This window comes from Haliotis rufescens, unplaced genomic scaffold, assembly GCF_023055435.1.
Source record: "Haliotis rufescens isolate VD_foot unplaced genomic scaffold, xgHalRufe1.0.p SCAF_14, whole genome shotgun sequence".
NCBI lineage: Eukaryota > Metazoa > Mollusca > Gastropoda > Lepetellida > Haliotidae > Haliotis > Haliotis rufescens.
The window spans coordinates 20,514,298-20,532,963 of NW_025963824.1; positions in this window are offsets into that span (position 1 = coordinate 20,514,298).

Here is an 18,666-nt window from a genome sequence, read left to right on the forward strand (position 1 = left end):
ACCCCGGGGTGGTGAAAATTTACAATTCTGGCATGAATTTCAACATTTGTCAAAATTCCCAAATTTAGGCTCAAAATAGACTTTTGAACATCTGTGGACACTGCGCAAATGATACGGGGACTAAATATTTGTTGTCAAATTTTTCTGATTTTGACCACCCCGGGGTGGTGAAAATTTATAATTCTGGCATAAATTTGCATACTTCTTAAAATTCCAAATTTTAGGCTCAAAAAAGACTTTTGAACATCTATGGACACTGCGCAAATCATATGTGGACTAAAAAAATTTCTTGTAATTTTGATGATTTTGAGCACCCCGGGGTGGTGAAAATTTACAATTCTGGCAAGAATTTGCACATTTGTCAAAATTCCAAAATTTAGGCTCAAATTAGACTTTTGAACATCTGTGGACACTGCGCAAATGATATGGGGACGAAAAAAATTTCGTGTAATTTTGATGATTTTGAGCACCCCGGGGTGGTGAAACTTTACAATTCTGGCATGAATTTCAACATTTGTCAAAATTCCCAAATTTAGGCTCAAAATAGACTTTTGAACATCTGTGGACACTGCGCAAATGATATGGGGACTAAATATGTTTTGTCTAATTTTGATGATTTTGACCACCCCGGTGTGGTGAAAATTTACAATTCTGGCATGAATTTGCACACTTCTTAAAATTCAAAATTTTAGGCTCAAAAAAGACTTTTGAACATCTATGGATACTGCGCAAATGATATGTGGAATAAAAAATTTCTTGTAATTTTGATGAATTTGACCACCCCGGTGTGGTGAAAATTTACAATTCTGGCAAGAATTTGCACATTTGTCAAAAATCCAAAATTTAGGCTCAAATTAGACTTTTGAACATCTGTGGACACTGCGCAAATGATATGGGGACTAAATATTTTTTGTCTAATTTTGATGATTTTGACCACCCCGGGGTGGTGAAAATTTACAATTCTGGCATGAATTTGCACACTTCTTAAAATTCCAAATTTTAGGCTCAAAAAAGACTTTTGAACATCTATGGACACTGCGCAAATGATATGTGGACTAAAAAAATTTCTTGTAATTTTGATGATTTTGAGCACCCCGGGGTGGTGAAAATTTACAATTCTGGCATGAATTTACACATTTGTCAAAATTCCCAAAGTTAGGCTCAAAATAGACTTTTGAACATCTGTGGACACTGCGCAAATGATACGGGGACTAAATATTTGTTGTCAAATTTTGAAGATTTTGACCACCCCGGGGTGGTGAAAATTTATAATTCTGGCATAAATTTGCATACTTCTTAAAATTCCAAATTTTAGGCTCAAAAAAGACTTTTGAACATCTATGGACACTGCGCAAATCATATGTGGACTAAAAAAATTTCTTGTAATTTTGATGATTTTGAGCACCCCGGGGTGGTGAAAATTTACAATTCTGGCAAGAATTTGCACATTTGTCAAAATTCCAAAATTTAGGCTCAAATTAGACTTTTGAACATCTGTGGACACTGCGCAAATGATATGGGGACGAAAAAAATTTCGTGTAATTTTGATGATTTTGAGCACCCCGGGGTGGTGAAAATTTACAATTCTGGCATGAATTTGCACATTTGTCAAAATTCCCAAATTTAGGCTCAAAATAGACTTTTGAACATCTGTGGACACTGCGCAAATGATATGGGGACTAAATATGTTTTGTCTAATTTTGATGATTTTGACCACCCTGGTGTGGTGAAAATTTACAATTCTGGCATGAATTTGCACACTTCTTAAAATTCCAAATTTTAGGCTCAAAAAAGACTTTTGAACATCTATGGATACTGCGGAAATGATATGTGGAATAAAAAATTTCTTGTAATTTTGATGAATTTGACCACCCCGGTGTGGTGAAAATTTACAATTCTGGCAAGAATTTGCACATTTGTCAAAAATCCAAAATTTAGGCTCAAATTAGACTTTTGAACATCTGTGGACACTGCGCAAATGATATGGGGACTAAATATTTTTTGTCTAATTTTGATGATTTTGACCACCCCGGGGTGGTGAAAATTTACAATTCTGGCATGAATTTGCACACTTCTTAAAATTCCAAATTTTAGGCTCAAAAAAGACTTTTGAACATCTATGGACACTGCGCAAATGATATGTGGACTAAAAAAATTTCTTGTAATTTTGATGATTTTGAGCACCCCGGGGTGGTGAAAATTTACAATTCTGGCATGAATTTACACATTTGTCAAAATTCCCAAAGTTAGGCTCAAAATAGACTTTTGAACATCTGTGGACACTGCGCAAATGATATGGGGACTAAATATTTGTTGTCAAATTTTGAAGATTTTGAGCACCCCGGGGTGGTAAAAATTTATAATTCTGGCATAAATTTGCATACTTCTTAAAATTCCAAATTTTAGGCTCAAAAAAGACATTTGAACATCTATGGACACTGCGCAAATCATATGTGGACTAAAAACATTTCGTGTAATTTTGATGATTTTGAGCACCCCGGGGTGGTGAAAATTTACAATTCTGGCATGAATTTGCACACTTCTTAAAATTCCAAATTTTAGGCTCAAAAAAGACTTTTGAACATCTATGGATACTGCGGAAATGATATGTGGAATAAAAAATTTCTTGTAATTTTGATGAATTTGACCACCCCGGGGTGGTGAAAATTTACAATTCTGGCAAGAATTTGCACATTTGTCAAAATTCCCAAATTTAGGCTCAAAATAGACTTTTGAACATCTGTGGACACTGCGCAAATGATATGGGGATTAAAAAAATTTCTTGTAATTTTGATGATTTTGAGCACCCCTGGGGTGGTGAAAATTTACAATTCTGGCAGGAATTTGCACATTTGTCAAAATTCCCAAATTTAGGCTCAAAATAGACTTTTGAACATCTGTGGACACTGCGCAAATGATATGGGGACTAAACATTTTTTGTCTAATTTTGATGATTTTGACCATTCCCGGTGTGGTGAAAATTTACAATTCTCTCTAGAATTTGCACATTTGTCAATATTCCCAAATTTAGGCTCAAAATAGGCTTTTGGACATCTGTGGACACTGCGCAAATGATATGGGGACTAAACATTTTTTGTCTTATTTTGATGATTTTGACCATTCCCGGGGTGGTGAAAATTTACAATTCTGGCATGAATTTGCACACTTCTTAAAATTCCAAATTTTAGGCTAAAAATAGACTTTTGAACATCTATTGATACTGCGGAAATGATATGTGGAATAAAAAATTTCTTGTAATTTTGATGAATTTGACCACCCCGGTGTGGTGAAAATTTACAATTCTGGCAAGAATTTGCACATTTGTCAAAATTCCAAAATTTAGGCTCAAAATAGACTTTTGAACATCTGTGGACACTGCGCAAATGATATGGGGACTAAATATTTGGTGTCAAATTTTGAAGATTTTGACCACCCCGGGGTGGTGAAAATTTATAATTCTGGCATAAATTTGCATACTTCTTAAAATTCCAAATTTTAGGCTCAAAAAAGACTTTTGAACATCTATGGACACTGCGCAAATCATATGTGGACTAAAAAAAATTCTTGTAATTTTGATGATTTTGAGCACCCCGGGGTGGTGAAAATTTACAATTCTGGCAAGAATTTGCACATTTGTCAAAATTCCCAAATTTAGGCTCAAAATAGACTTTTGAACATCTGTGGACACTGCGCAAATGATAGGGGGATAAATATTTTTTGTCTAATTTTTCTGATTTTGAGCACCCCGGGGTGGTGAAAATTTACAATTCCGGCATGAATTTGCACACTTCTTAAAATTCCAAATTTTAGGCTCAAAAAAGACTTTTGAACATCTGTGGACACTGCGCAAATGATATGTGGACCAAAAAAATTTCGTGTAATTTTGATGATTTTGAGCACCCCGGGGTGGTGAAAATTTATAATTCTGGCATGAATTTCAACATTTGTCGAAATTCCCAAATTTAGGCTCAAAAAGGACTTTTGAACATCTGTGGACACTGTGCAAATGATATGGGGACTAAATATTTTTTGTCTAATTTTGATGATTTTGACCACCCCGGGGTGGTGAAAATTTACAATTCTGGCATGAATTTGCACACTTCTGAAAATTCCAAATTTTAGGCTCAAAAAAGACTTTTGAACATCTATGGATACTGCGGAAATGATATGTGGAATAAAAAATTTCTTGTAATTTTGATGAATTTGACCACCCCGGTGTGGTGAAAATTTACAATTCTGGCAAGAATTTGCACATTTGTCAAAATTCCAAAATTTAGGCTCAAATTAGACTTTTGAACATCTGTGGACACTGCGCAAATGATATGGGGACTAAATATTTTTTGTCTAATTTTGATGATTTTGACCACCCCGGGGTGGTGAAAATTTACAATTCTGGCATGAATTTGCACACTTCTGAAAATTCCAAATTTTAGGCTCAAAAAGGACTTTTGAACATCTATGGATACTGCGCAAATGATATGGGGAATAAAAAATTTCTTGTAATTTTGATGAATTTGACCACTCCGGGGGTGGTGAAAATTTACAATTCTGGGAATAATTTGCACATTTGTCAAAATTCCAAAATTTAGGCTCAAAATAGACTTTTGAACATCTATGCACACTGCGCAAATGATATGGGGACTAAATATTTTTTGTCTAATTTTGATGATTTTGAGCACCCCGGGGTGGTGAAAATTTACAATTCTGGCATGAATTTGCACACTTCTTAAAATTCCAAATTTTAGGCTCAAAAAAGACTTTGGAACATCTATGGACACTGCACAAATGATATGTGGACTAAAAAAATTTCGTGTAATTTTGATGATTTTGAGCACCCCGGGGTGGTGAAAATTTACAATTCTGGCAGGAATTTACACATTTGTCAAAATTCCCAAATTTAGGCTCAAAATAGACTTTTGAACATCTGTGGACACTGCGCAAATGATATGGGGACTAAATATTTTTTGTCTAATTTTGATGATTTTGAGCACCCCGGGGTGGTGAAAATTTACAATTCTGGCATGAATTTGCACACTTCTGAAAATTCCAAATTTTAGGCTCAAAAAGGACTTTTGAACATCTATGGATACTGCGGAAATGATATGTGGAATAAAAAATTTCTTGTAATTTTGATGAATTTGACCTCCCCGGTGTGGTGAAAATTTACAATTCTGGGAATAATTTGCACACTTCTTAAAATTCCAAATTTTAGGCTCAAAAAAGACTTTTGAACATCTATGCACACTGCGCAAATGATATGGGGACTAAAAAAATTTCTTGTAATTTTGATGATTTTGAGCACCCCGGGGTGGTGAAAATTTACAATTCTGGCATGAATTTACACATTTGTCAAAATTCCCAAATTTAGGCTCAAAATAGACTTTTGAACATCTGTGGACACTGCGCAAATGATATGGGGATTAAAAAAATTTCTTGTAATTTTGATGATTTTGAGCACCCCGGGGTGGTGAAAATTTACAATTCTGGCAGGAATTTGCACATTTCTCAAAATTCCCAAATTTAGGTTCAAAATAGACTTTTGAACATCTGTGGACACTGCGCAAATGATATGGGGACTAAACATTTTTTGTCTAATTTTGATGATTTTGACCATTCCCGGGGTGGTGAAAATTTACAATTCTCTCTAGAATTTGCACATTTGTCAATATTCCCAAATTTAGGCTCAAAATAGGCTTTTGGACATCTGTGGACACTGCGCAAATGATATGGGGACTAAACATTTTTTGTCTTATTTTGATGATTTTGACCATTCCCGGGGTGGTGAAAATTTACAATTCTGGCATGAATTTGCACACTTCTTAAAATTCCAAATTTTAGGCTAAAAATAGACTTTTGAACATCTATTGATACTGCGGAAATGATATGTGGAATAAAAAATTTCGTGTAATTTTGATGAATTTGACCACCCCGGGGTGGTGAAAATTTACAATTCTGGCAAGAATTTGCACATTTGTCAAAATTCCAAAATTTAGGCTCAAAATAGACTTTTGAACATCTGTGGACACTGCGCAAATGATATGGGGACTAAATATTTGGTGTCAAATTTTGAAGATTTTGACCACCCCGGGGTGGTGAAAATTTATAATTCTGGCATAAATTTGCATACTTCTTAAAATTCCAAATTTTAGGCTCAAAAAAGACTTTTGAACATCTATGGACACTGCGCAAATCATATGTGGACTAAAAAAAATTCTTGTAATTTTGATGATTTTGAGCACCCCGGGGTGGTGAAAATTTACAATTCTGGCAAGAATTTGCACATTTGTCAAAATTCCCAAATTTAGGCTCAAAATAGACTTTTGAACATCTGTGGACACTGCGCAAATGATAGGGGGATAAATATTTTTTGTCTAATTTTTCTGATTTTGACCACCCCGGGGTGGTGAAAATTTACAATTCTGGCATGAATTTGCACACTTCTGAAAATTCCAAATTTTAGGCTCAAAAAGGACTTTTGAACATCTATGGATACTAAGGAAATGATATGTGGAATAAATTTTTTTTTGTAATTTTGATGAATTTGACCACCCCTGGGTGGTGAAAATTTACAATTCTGGGAATAATTTGCACATTTGTCAAAATTCCCAAATTTAGGCTCAAAATAGACTTTTGAACATCTGTGGACACTGCGCAAATGATACGGGGACTAAATATTTGTTGTCAAATTTTGAAGATTTTGACCACCCCGGGATGGTAAAAATTTATAATTCTGGCATAAAATTGCATACTTCTTAAAATTCCAAATTTTAGGCTCAAAAAAGACATTTGAACATCTATGGACACTGCGCAAATCATATGTGGACTAAAAACATTTCGTGTAATTTTGATGATTTTGAGCACCCCGGGGTGGTGAAAATTTACAATTCCGGCATGAATTTGCACACTTCTTAAAATTCCAAATTTTAGGCTCAAAAAAGACTTTTGAACATCTGTGGACACTGCGCAAATGATATGTGGACCAAAAAAATTTCGTGTAATTTTGATGATTTTGAGCACCCCGGGGTGGTGAAAATTTATAATTCTGGCAAGAATTTCAACATTTGTCGAAATTCCCAAATTTAGGCTCTAAAAGGACTTTTGAACATCTGTGGACACTGTGCAAATGATATGGGGACTAAATATTTTTTGTCTAATTTTGATGATTTTGAGCACCCCGGGGTGGTGAAAATTTACAATTCTGGCATGAATTTGCACACTTCTGAAAATTCCAAATTTTAGGCTCAAAAAAGACTTTTGAACATCTATGGATACTGCGGAAATGATATGTGGAATAAAAAATTTCTTGTAATTTTGATGAATTTGACCACCCCGGTGTGGTGAAAATTTACAATTCTGGCAAGAATTTGCACATTTGTCAAAATTCCAAAATTTAGGCTCAAATTAGACTTTTGAACATCTGTGGACACTGCGCAAATGATATGGGGACTAAATATTTTTTGTCTAATTTTGATGATTTTGACCACCCCGGGGTGGTGAAAATTTACAATTCTGGCATGAATTTGCACACTTCTTAAAATTCCAAATTTTAGGCTCAAAAAAGACTTTTGAACATCTATGGACACTGCGCAAATGATATGTGGACTAAAAAAAATTTCTTGTAATTTTGATGATTTTGAGCACCCCGGGGTGGTGAAAATTTACAATTCTGGCATGAATTTACACATTTGTCAAAATTCCCAAAGTTAGGCTCAAAAAAGACTTTTGAACATATGTGGACACTGCGCAAATGATACGGGGACTAAATATTTGTTGTCAAATTTTGAAGGTTTTGAGCACCCCGGGGTGGTAAAAATTTATAATTCTGGCATAAATTTGCATACTTCTTAAAATTCCAAATTTTAGGCTCAAAAAAGACATTTGAACATCTATGGACACTGCGCAAATCATATGTGGACTAAAAACATTTCTTGTAATTTTGATGATTTTGAGCAACCCGGGCTGGTGAAAATTTACAATTCTGGCATGAATTTGCACACTTCTGAAAATTCCAAATTTTAGGCTCAAAAAAGACTTTTGAACATCTATGGACACTGCGCAAATGATATGTGGACTAAAAAAATTTCTTGTAATTTGGATGATTTTGAGCACCCCGGGGTGGTGAAAATTTACAATTCTGGCATGAATTTCAACATTTGTCAAAATTCCCAAATTTAGGCTCAAAATAGACTTTTGAACATCTGTGGACACTGCGCAAATGATATGGGGACTAAATATTTTTTGTCTAATTTTGATGATTTTGACCACCCCCGGTGTGGTGAAAATTTACAATTCTGGCAAGAATTTGCACATTTGTCAAAATTCCAAAATTTAGGCTCAAAATAGACTTTTGAACATCTGTGGACACTGCGCAAATGATATGTGGGCTAAATATTTTTTGTCTAATTTTGATGATTTTGACCACCCCAGGGTGGTGAAAATTTACAATTCTGGCATGAATTTGCACACTTCTGAAAATTCCAAATTTTAGGCTCAAAAAGGACTTTTGAACATCTATGGATACTGCGCAAATGATATGGGGAATAAAAAATTTCTTGTAATTTTGATGAATTTGACCACTCCGGGGGTGGTGAAAATTTACAATTCTGGGAATAATTTGCACATTTGTCAAAATTCCAAAATTTAGGCTCAAAATAGACTTTTGAACATCTGTGGACACTGCGCAAATGATACGGGGACTAAATATTTGTTGTCAAATTTTGAAGATTTTGACCACCCCGGGATGGTAAAAATTTATAATTCTGGCATAAAATTGCATACTTCTTAAAATTCCAAATTTTAGGCTCAAAAAAGACATTTGAACATCTATGGACACTGCGCAAATCATATGTGGACTAAAAACATTTCGTGTAATTTTGATGATTTTGAGCACCCCGGGGTGGTGAAAATTTACAATTCCGGCATGAATTTGCACACTTCTTAAAATTCCAAATTTTAGGCTCAAAAAAGACTTTTGAACATCTGTGGACACTGCGCAAATGATATGTGGACCAAAAAAATTTCGTGTAATTTTGATGATTTTGAGCACCCCGGGGTGGTGAAAATTTATAATTCTGGCATGAATTTCAACATTTGTCGAAATTCCCAAATTTAGGCTCTAAAAGGACTTTTGAACATCTGTGGACACTGTGCAAATGATATGGGGACTAAATATTTTTTGTCTAATTTTGATGATTTTGAGCACCCCGGGGTGGTGAAAATTTACAATTCTGGCATGAATTTGCACACTTCTGAAAATTCCAAATTTTAGGCTCAAAAAAGACTTTTGAACATCTATGGATACTGCGGAAATGATATGTGGAATAAAAAATTTCTTGTAATTTTGATGAATTTGACCACCCCGGTGTGGTGAAAATTTACAATTCTGGCAAGAATTTGCACATTTGTCAAAATTCCAAAATTTAGGCTCAAATTAGACTTTTGAACATCTGTGGACACTGCGCAAATGATATGGGGACTAAATATTTTTTGTCTAATTTTGATGATTTTGACCACCCCGGGGTGGTGAAAATTTACAATTCTGGCATGAATTTGCACACTTCTTAAAATTCCAAATTTTAGGCTCAAAAAAGACTTTTGAACATCTATGGACACTGCGCAAATGATATGTGGACTAAAAAAAATTTCTTGTAATTTTGATGATTTTGAGCACCCCGGGGTGGTGAAAATTTACAATTCTGGCATGAATTTACACATTTGTCAAAATTCCCAAAGTTAGGCTCAAAAAAGACTTTTGAACATATGTGGACACTGCGCAAATGATACGGGGACTAAATATTTGTTGTCAAATTTTGAAGGTTTTGAGCACCCCGGGGTGGTAAAAATTTATAATTCTGGCATAAATTTGCATACTTCTTAAAATTCCAAATTTTAGGCTCAAAAAAGACATTTGAACATCTATGGACACTGCGCAAATCATATGTGGACTAAAAACATTTCTTGTAATTTTGATGATTTTGAGCACCCCGGGCTGGTGAAAATTTACAATTCTGGCATGAATTTGCACACTTCTGAAAATTCCAAATTTTAGGCTCAAAAAAGACTTTTGAACATCTATGGACACTGCGCAAATGATATGTGGACTAAAAAAATTTCTTGTAATTTGGATGATTTTGAGCACCCCGGGGTGGTGAAAATTTACAATTCTGGCATGAATTTCAACATTTGTCAAAATTCCCAAATTTAGGCTCAAAATAGACTTTTGAACATCTGTGGACACTGCGCAAATGATATGGGGACTAAATATTTTTTGTCTAATTTTGATGATTTTGACCACCCCCGGTGTGGTGAAAATTTACAATTCTGGCAAGAATTTGCACATTTGTCAAAATTCCAAAATTTAGGCTCAAAATAGACTTTTGAACATCTGTGGACACTGCGCAAATGATATGTGGGCTAAATATTTTTTGTCTAATTTTGATGATTTTGACCACCCCAGGGTGGTGAAAATTTACAATTCTGGCATGAATTTGCACACTTCTGAAAATTCCAAATTTTAGGCTCAAAAAGGACTTTTGAACATCTATGGATACTGCGCAAATGATATGGGGAATAAAAAATTTCTTGTAATTTTGATGAATTTGACCACTCCGGGGGTGGTGAAAATTTACAATTCTGGGAATAATTTGCACATTTGTCAAAATTCCAAAATTTAGGCTCAAAATAGACTTTTGAACATCTATGCACACTGCGCAAATGATATGGGGACTAAATATTTTTTGTCTAATTTTGATGATTTTGAGCACCCCGGGGTGGTGAAAATTTACAATTCTGGCATGAATTTGCACACTTCTTAAAATTCCAAATTTTAGGCTCAAAAAAGACTTTGGAACATCTATGGACACTGCACAAATGATATGTGGACTAAAAAAATTTCGTGTAATTTTGATGATTTTGAGCACCCCGGGGTGGTGAAAATTTACAATTCTGGCAGGAATTTACACATTTGTCAAAATTCCCAAATTTAGGCTCAAAATAGACTTTTGAACATCTGTGGACACTGCGCAAATGATATGGGGACTAAATATTTTTTGTCTAATTTTGATGATTTTGACCACCCCGGGGTGGTGAAAATTTACAATTCTGGCATGAATTTGCACACTTCTGAAAATTCCAAATTTTAGGCTCAAAAAGGACTTTTGAACATCTATGGATACTGCGGAAATGATATGTGGAATAAAAAATTTCTTGTAATTTTGATGAATTTGACCACCCCGGTGTGGTGAAAATTTACAATTCTGGGAATAATTTGCACACTTCTTAAAATTCCAAATTTTAGGCTCAAAAAAGACTTTTGAACATCTATGCACACTGCGCAAATGATATGGGGACTAAATATTTTTTGTCTAATTTTTCTGATTTTGACCACCCCGGGGTGGTGAAAATTTACAATTCTGGCATGAATTTGCACACTTCTTAAAATTCCAAATTTTAGGCTCAAAAAAGACTTTGGAACATCTATGGACACTGCGCAAATGATATGTGGACTAAAAAAATTTCTTGTAATTTTGATGATTTTGAGCACCCCGGGGTGGTGAAAATTTACAATTCTGGCATGAATTTACACATTTGTCAAAATTCCCAAATTTAGGCTCAAAATAGACTTTTGAACATCTGTGGACACTGCGCAAATGATACGGGGACTAAATATTTTTTGTCTAATTTTGATGATTTTGACCACCCCGGGGTGGTGAAAATTTACAATTCTGGCATGAATTTGCACACTTCTTAAAATTCCAAATTTTAGGCTCAAAAAAGACTTTTGAACGTCTATGGACACTGCGCAAATGATATGTGGAATAAAAAATTTCTTGTAATTTTGATGAATTTGACCACCCCGGTGTGGTGAAAATTTACAATTCTGGGAATAATTTGCACATTTGTCAAAATTCCAAAATTTAGGCTCAAAATAGACTTTTGAACATCTATGCACACTGCGCAAATGATATGGGGACTAAATATTTTTTGTCTAATTTTGATGATTTTGAGCACCCCGGGGTGGTGAAAATTTACAATTCTGGCATGAATTTGCACACTTCTTAAAATTCCAAATTTTAGGCTCAAAAAAGACTTTGGAACATCTATGGACACTGCACAAATGATATGTGGACTAAAAAAATTTCGTGTAATTTTGATGATTTTGAGCACCCCGGGGTGGTGAAAATTTACAATTCTGGCAGGAATTTACACATTTGTCAAAATTCCCAAATTTAGGCTCAAAATAGACTTTTGAACATCTGTGGACACTGCGCAAATGATATGGGGACTAAATATTTTTTGTCTAATTTTGATGATTTTGACCACCCCGGGGTGGTGAAAATTTACAATTCTGGCATGAATTTGCACACTTCTGAAAATTCAAAATTTTAGGCTCAAAAAGGACTTTTGAACATCTATGGATACTGCGGAAATGATATGTGGAATAAAAAATTTCTTGTAATTTTGATGAATTTGACCACCCCGGTGTGGTGAAAATTTACAATTCTGGGAATAATTTGCACACTTCTTAAAATTCCAAATTTTAGGCTCAAAAAAGACTTTTGAACATCTATGCACACTGCGCAAATGATATGGGGACTAAATATTTTTTGTCTAATTTTTCTGATTTTGACCACCCCGGGGTGGTGAAAATTTACAATTCTGGCATGAATTTGCACACTTCTTAAAATTCCAAATTTTAGGCTCAAAAAAGACTTTGGAACATCTATGGACACTGCGCAAATGATATGTGGACTAAAAAACTTTCTTGTAATTTTGATGATTTTGAGCACCCCGGGGTGGTGAAAATTTACAATTCTGGCATGAATTTACACATTTGTCAAAATTCCCAAATTTAGGCTCAAAATAGACTTTTGAACATCTGTGGACACTGCGCAAATGATATGTGGGCTAAATATTTTTTGTCTAATTTTGATGATTTTGACCACCCCAGGGTGGTGAAAATTTACAATTCTGGCATGAATTTGCACACTTCTGAAAATTCCAAATTTTAGGCTCAAAAAGGACTTTTGAACATCTATGGATACTGCGCAAATGATATGGGGAATAAAAAATTTCTTGTAATTTTGATGAATTTGACCACTCCGGGGGTGGTGAAAATTTACAATTCTGGGAATAATTTGCACATTTGTCAAAATTCCAAAATTTAGGCTCAAAATAGACTTTTGAACATCTGTGGACACTGCGCAAATGATACGGGGACTAAATATTTTTTGTCTAATTTTGATGATTTTGACCACCCCGGGGTGGTGAAAATTTACAATTCTGGCATGAATTTACACATTTGTCAAAATTCCCAAATTTAGGCTCAAAATAGACTTTTGAACATCTGTGGACACTGCGCAAATGATACGGGGACTAAATATTTTTTGTCTAATTTTGATGATTTTGACCACCCCGGGGTGGTGAAAATTTACAATTCTGGCATGAATTTGCACACTTCTTAAAATTCCAAATTTTAGGCTCAAAAAAGACTTTTGAACGTCTATGGACACTGCGCAAATGATATGTGGAATAAAAAATTTCTTGTAATTTTGATGAATTTGACCACCCCGGTGTGGTGAAAATTTACAATTCTGGGAATAATTTGCACATTTGTCAAAATTCCAAAATTTAGGCTCAAAATAGACTTTTGAACATCTATGCACACTGCGCAAATGATATGGGGACTAAATATTTTTTGTCTAATTTTGATGATTTTGAGCACCCCGGGGTGGTGAAAATTTACAATTCTGGCATGAATTTGCACACTTCTTAAAATTCCAAATTTTAGGCTCAAAAAAGACTTTGGAACATCTATGGACACTGCACAAATGATATGTGGACTAAAAAAATTTCGTGTAATTTTGATGATTTTGAGCACCCCGGGGTGGTGAAAATTTACAATTCTGGCAGGAATTTACACATTTGTCAAAATTCCCAAATTTAGGCTCAAAATAGACTTTTGAACATCTGTGGACACTGCGCAAATGATATGGGGACTAAATATTTTTTGTCTAATTTTGATGATTTTGACCACCCCGGGGTGGTGAAAATTTACAATTCTGGCATGAATTTGCACACTTCTGAAAATTCAAAATTTTAGGCTCAAAAAGGACTTTTGAACATCTATGGATACTGCGGAAATGATATGTGGAATAAAAAATTTCTTGTAATTTTGATGAATTTGACCACCCCGGTGTGGTGAAAATTTACAATTCTGGGAATAATTTGCACACTTCTTAAAATTCCAAATTTTAGGCTCAAAAAAGACTTTTGAACATCTATGCACACTGCGCAAATGATATGGGGACTAAATATTTTTTGTCTAATTTTTCTGATTTTGACCACCCCGGGGTGGTGAAAATTTACAATTCTGGCATGAATTTGCACACTTCTTAAAATTCCAAATTTTAGGCTCAAAAAAGACTTTGGAACATCTATGGACACTGCGCAAATGATATGTGGACTAAAAAACTTTCTTGTAATTTTGATGATTTTGAGCACCCCGGGGTGGTGAAAATTTACAATTCTGGCATGAATTTACACATTTGTCAAAATTCCCAAATTTAGGCTCAAAATAGACTTTTGAACATCTGTGGACACTGCGCAAATGATATGTGGGCTAAATATTTTTTGTCTAATTTTGATGATTTTGACCACCCCAGGGTGGTGAAAATTTACAATTCTGGCATGAATTTGCACACTTCTGAAAATTCCAAATTTTAGGCTCAAAAAGGACTTTTGAACATCTATGGATACTGCGCAAATGATATGGGGAATAAAAAATTTCTTGTAATTTTGATGAATTTGACCACTCCGGGGGTGGTGAAAATTTACAATTCTGGGAATAATTTGCACATTTGTCAAAATTCCAAAATTTAGGCTCAAAATAGACTTTTGAACATCTGTGGACACTGCGCAAATGATACGGGGACTAAATATTTGTTGTCAAATTTTGAAGATTTTGACCACCCCGGGATGGTAAAAATTTATAATTCTGGCATAAAATTGCATACTTCTTAAAATTCCAAATTTTAGGCTCAAAAAAGACATTTGAACATCTATGGACACTGCGCAAATCATATGTGGACTAAAAACATTTCGTGTAATTTTGATGATTTTGAGCACCCCGGGGTGGTGAAAATTTACAATTCCGGCATGAATTTGCACACTTCTTAAAATTCCAAATTTTAGGCTCAAAAAAGACTTTTGAACATCTGTGGACACTGCGCAAATGATATGTGGACCAAAAAAATTTCGTGTAATTTTGATGATTTTGAGCACCCCGGGGTGGTGAAAATTTATAATTCTGGCATGAATTTCAACATTTGTCGAAATTCCCAAATTTAGGCTCTAAAAGGACTTTTGAACATCTGTGGACACTGTGCAAATGATATGGGGACTAAATATTTTTTGTCTAATTTTGATGATTTTGAGCACCCCGGGGTGGTGAAAATTTACAATTCTGGCATGAATTTGCACACTTCTGAAAATTCCAAATTTTAGGCTCAAAAAAGACTTTTGAACATCTATGGATACTGCGGAAATGATATGTGGAATAAAAAATTTCTTGTAATTTTGATGAATTTGACCACCCCGGTGTGGTGAAAATTTACAATTCTGGCAAGAATTTGCACATTTGTCAAAATTCCAAAATTTAGGCTCAAATTAGACTTTTGAACATCTGTGGACACTGCGCAAATGATATGGGGACTAAATATTTTTTGTCTAATTTTGATGATTTTGACCACCCCGGGGTGGTGAAAATTTACAATTCTGGCATGAATTTGCACACTTCTTAAAATTCCAAATTTTAGGCTCAAAAAAGACTTTTGAACATCTATGGACACTGCGCAAATGATATGTGGACTAAAAAAAATTTCTTGTAATTTTGATGATTTTGAGCACCCCGGGGTGGTGAAAATTTACAATTCTGGCATGAATTTACACATTTGTCAAAATTCCCAAAGTTAGGCTCAAAAAAGACTTTTGAACATATGTGGACACTGCGCAAATGATACGGGGACTAAATATTTGTTGTCAAATTTTGAAGGTTTTGAGCACCCCGGGGTGGTAAAAATTTATAATTCTGGCATAAATTTGCATACTTCTTAAAATTCCAAATTTTAGGCTCAAAAAAGACATTTGAACATCTATGGACACTGCGCAAATCATATGTGGACTAAAAACATTTCTTGTAATTTTGATGATTTTGAGCACCCCGGGCTGGTGAAAATTTACAATTCTGGCATGAATTTGCACACTTCTGAAAATTCCAAATTTTAGGCTCAAAAAAGACTTTTGAACATCTATGGACACTGCGCAAATGATATGTGGACTAAAAAAATTTCTTGTAATTTGGATGATTTTGAGCACCCCGGGGTGGTGAAAATTTACAATTCTGGCATGAATTTCAACATTTGTCAAAATTCCCAAATTTAGGCTCAAAATAGACTTTTGAACATCTGTGGACACTGCGCAAATGATATGGGGACTAAATATTTTTTGTCTAATTTTGATGATTTTGACCACCCCCGGTGTGGTGAAAATTTACAATTCTGGCAAGAATTTGCACATTTGTCAAAATTCCAAAATTTAGGCTCAAAATAGACTTTTGAACATCTGTGGACACTGCGCAAATGATATGTGGGCTAAATATTTTTTGTCTAATTTTGATGATTTTGACCACCCCAGGGTGGTGAAAATTTACAATTCTGGCATGAATTTGCACACTTCTGAAAATTCCAAATTTTAGGCTCAAAAAGGACTTTTGAACATCTATGGATACTGCGCAAATGATATGGGGAATAAAAAATTTCTTGTAATTTTGATGAATTTGACCACTCCGGGGGTGGTGAAAATTTACAATTCTGGGAATAATTTGCACATTTGTCAAAATTCCAAAATTTAGGCTCAAAATAGACTTTTGAACATCTATGCACACTGCGCAAATGATATGGGGACTAAATATTTTTTGTCTAATTTTGATGATTTTGAGCACCCCGGGGTGGTGAAAATTTACAATTCTGGCATGAATTTGCACACTTCTTAAAATTCCAAATTTTAGGCTCAAAAAAGACTTTGGAACATCTATGGACACTGCACAAATGATATGTGGACTAAAAAAATTTCGTGTAATTTTGATGATTTTGAGCACCCCGGGGTGGTGAAAATTTACAATTCTGGCAGGAATTTACACATTTGTCAAAATTCCCAAATTTAGGCTCAAAATAGACTTTTGAACATCTGTGGACACTGCGCAAATGATATGGGGACTAAATATTTTTTGTCTAATTTTGATGATTTTGACCACCCCGGGGTGGTGAAAATTTACAATTCTGGCATGAATTTGCACACTTCTGAAAATTCCAAATTTTAGGCTCAAAAAGGACTTTTGAACATCTATGGATACTGCGGAAATGATATGTGGAATAAAAAATTTCTTGTAATTTTGATGAATTTGACCACCCCGGTGTGGTGAAAATTTACAATTCTGGGAATAATTTGCACACTTCTTAAAATTCCAAATTTTAGGCTCAAAAAAGACTTTTGAACATCTATGCACACTGCGCAAATGATATGGGGACTAAATATTTTTTGTCTAATTTTTCTGATTTTGACCACCCCGGGGTGGTGAAAATTTACAATTCTGGCATGAATTTGCACACTTCTTAAAATTCCAAATTTTAGGCTCAAAAAAGACTTTGGAACATCTATGGACACTGCGCAAATGATATGTGGACTAAAAAAATTTCTTGTAATTTTGATGATTTTGAGCACCCCGGGGTGGTGAAAATTTACAATTCTGGCATGAATTTACACATTTGTCAAAATTCCCAAATTTAGGCTCAAAATAGACTTTTGAACATCTGTGGACACTGCGCAAATGATACGGGGACTAAATATTTTTTGTCTAATTTTGATGATTTTGACCACCCCGGGGTGGTGAAAATTTACAATTCTGGCATGAATTTGCACACTTCTTAAAATTCCAAATTTTAGGCTCAAAAAAGACTTTTGAACGTCTATGGACACTGCGCAAATGATATGTGGAATAAAAAATTTCTTGTAATTTTGATGAATTTGACCACCCCGGTGTGGTGAAAATTTACAATTCTGGGAATAATTTGCACATTTGTCAAAATTCCAAAATTTAGGCTCAAAATAGACTTTTGAACATCTATGCACACTGCGCAAATGATATGGGGACTAAATATTTTTTGTCTAATTTTGATGATTTTGAGCACCCCGGGGTGGTGAAAATTTACAATTCTGGCATGAATTTGCACACTTCTTAAAATTCCAAATTTTAGGCTCAAAAAAGACTTTGGAACATCTATGGACACTGCACAAATGATATGTGGACTAAAAAAATTTCGTGTAATTTTGATGATTTTGAGCACCCCGGGGTGGTGAAAATTTACAATTCTGGCAGGAATTTACACATTTGTCAAAATTCCCAAATTTAGGCTCAAAATAGACTTTTGAACATCTGTGGACACTGCGCAAATGATATGGGGACTAAATATTTTTTGTCTAATTTTGATGATTTTGACCACCCCGGGGTGGTGAAAATTTACAATTCTGGCATGAATTTGCACACTTCTGAAAATTCAAAATTTTAGGCTCAAAAAGGACTTTTGAACATCTATGGATACTGCGGAAATG